Below are 1,986 nucleotides of genomic sequence, written 5' to 3' on the forward strand. Positions count from 1 at the left end.
CGACGAAGTGAACGATTGAATACCTCGAGACCTGACATGTGCGCTCCGGCCGGTAGCATCATTGATGAGGTGTTCTGACGAGGAGAGAGCTTCTTCAGGTTCTAGACCTCTCTAATCCGAGAATCGGTTTAGCACTCACACTGTACACATTCAGACAGCAAAAGAAACAAAGCGAAAATAACTTAATAAAACTGTAGTGCGAAGCAAGATTCGGCCAATTCTGGAACACTTTTCTAAAACTGAACGCGACGAAGTGAACGATTGAATACCTCGAAACCTGACATGTGCGCTCCGGCCGGTAGCATCATTGATGAGGTGTTCTGACGACGAGAGAGCTTCTTAAGGTTCTAGACCTCTCTAATCCGAGAATCGGTTTAGCACTCACACTGTACACATTCAGACAGCAAAAGAAACAAAGCGAAAATAACTCAATAAAACTGTAGTGCGAAGCAAGATTCGGCCAATTCTGGAACACTTTTCTAAAACTGAACGCGACGAAGTGAACGATTGAATACCTCGAGACCTGACATGTGCGCTCCGGCCGGTAGCATCATTGATGAGGTGTTCTGACGAGGAGAGAGCTTCTTAAGGTTCTAGACCTCTCTAATCCGAGAATCGGTTTAGCACTCACACTGTACACATTCAGACAGCAAAAGAAACAAAGCGAAAATAACTCAATAAAACTGTAGTGCGAAGCAAGATTCGGCCAATTCTGGAACACTTTTCTAAAACTGAACGCGACGAAGTGAACGATTGAATACCTCGAGACCTGACATATGCGCTCCGGCCGGTAGCATCATTGATGAGGTGTTCTGACGAGGAGAGAGCTTCTTCAGGTTCTAGACCTCTCTAATCCGAGAATCGCTTTAGCACTCACACTGTACACATTCAGACGGCAAAAGAAACAAAGCGAAAATATCTCTATAAAACTGTAGTGCGAAGCAAGATTCGGCCAATTCTGGAACACTTTTCTAAAACTGAACTCGACGAAGTGAACGATTGAATACCTCGAGACCTGACATGTGCGCTCCGGCCGGTAGCATCATTGATGAGGTGTTCTGACGAGGAGAGAGCTTCTTCAGGTTCTAGACCTCTCTAATCCGAGAATCGCTTTAGCACTCACACTGTACACATTCAGACAGCAAAAGAAACAAAGCGAAAATAGCTCTATAAAACTGTAGTGCGAAGCAAGATTCGGCCAATTCCGGAACACTTTTCTAAAACTGAACGCGACGAAGTGAACGATTGAATACCTCGAGACCTGACAGTGCGCTCCAGCGAGAAAGTGATTCAGCCGTAGCATCATTGACGAGGTTCTGACGAAGAGAGAACTTCTTCAGGTTCTAGACCTCTCTAATCCGAGAATCAAAACTCGAAAGTCGATTTTCCGTCAGGTCCATCTCCGTTAAACTCGAAGGCTTGTGAGATCGAGAATCATATGATCGAGATCATCCGCCCGTGATTCAGCTTCAGCGTCCATGCAAAAAACCTAGAGATGCAGACGGGAAAGAAGCTTGAACCTGAAGCTTGTTTAGCAGAGAAATGCAGGTTGAGGTACTGCTTGTGCTCGATTTATGGAATTCTGACCGTTGTGCGTCAAGAAACGATCTCTTGGTATTTAAACGCGGGATCAGGCCTGATGTTTGGGCTCGAGGCCCAATTTGAATGGTGGGCTTTTTAAAAACTGATCCAATACAAGCCCACAACTATGTTTGAGTAGACCCATTTAATAATCATTTACGTTTTTATTATTTGTCTTTTAAAATTGTATTTATTTTCATTTTTCTAAATAAATTTCATCTTAAATAAAGATTATAAATCCTAAAAATAAAAAATTAAACAATTTCCTTATTTCTCAAAACTTTATTTAATTTAAGTAGTATTTATAGACTTTTTTAAAAAAAGTTAAAAAATAAAATTGTTATCAAAGTCTAATATTTCATTTCTATTTTCTTTTTTTTTCACGACTTATTTAATTCTAATTCA

General features: G+C 41.2%; 1 long non-coding RNA gene across 9 annotated transcripts in view; it reads right to left on the reverse strand.

The window, feature by feature from the left end:
* The window catches only part of LOC111465744, a 5,185-nt gene extending 3,660 nt beyond the window's left edge, over positions 1-1,525 (reverse strand). For 8 of the 9 annotated variants that reach the window (XR_002714246.1, XR_002714245.1, XR_002714248.1 and 5 more), the window contains exons 1-2: positions 1,254-1,525; positions 1,008-1,124 (exon numbers count right to left, since the gene is read on the reverse strand). This is a non-coding gene — a long non-coding RNA (uncharacterized LOC111465744). Of the gene's footprint in view, positions 1-29; positions 141-269; positions 387-515; positions 633-761; positions 879-1,007; positions 1,125-1,253 lie in introns of those variants that run through there. The other variant, XR_002714249.1, reaches the window with a different exon arrangement.
* Positions 1,526-1,986: the final 461 nt, after the last annotated feature.

This window comes from Cucurbita maxima, unplaced genomic scaffold (assembly GCF_002738345.1).
Source record: "Cucurbita maxima cultivar Rimu unplaced genomic scaffold, Cmax_1.0 Cma_Scf00029, whole genome shotgun sequence".
Classification (NCBI taxonomy): domain Eukaryota; kingdom Viridiplantae; phylum Streptophyta; class Magnoliopsida; order Cucurbitales; family Cucurbitaceae; genus Cucurbita; species Cucurbita maxima.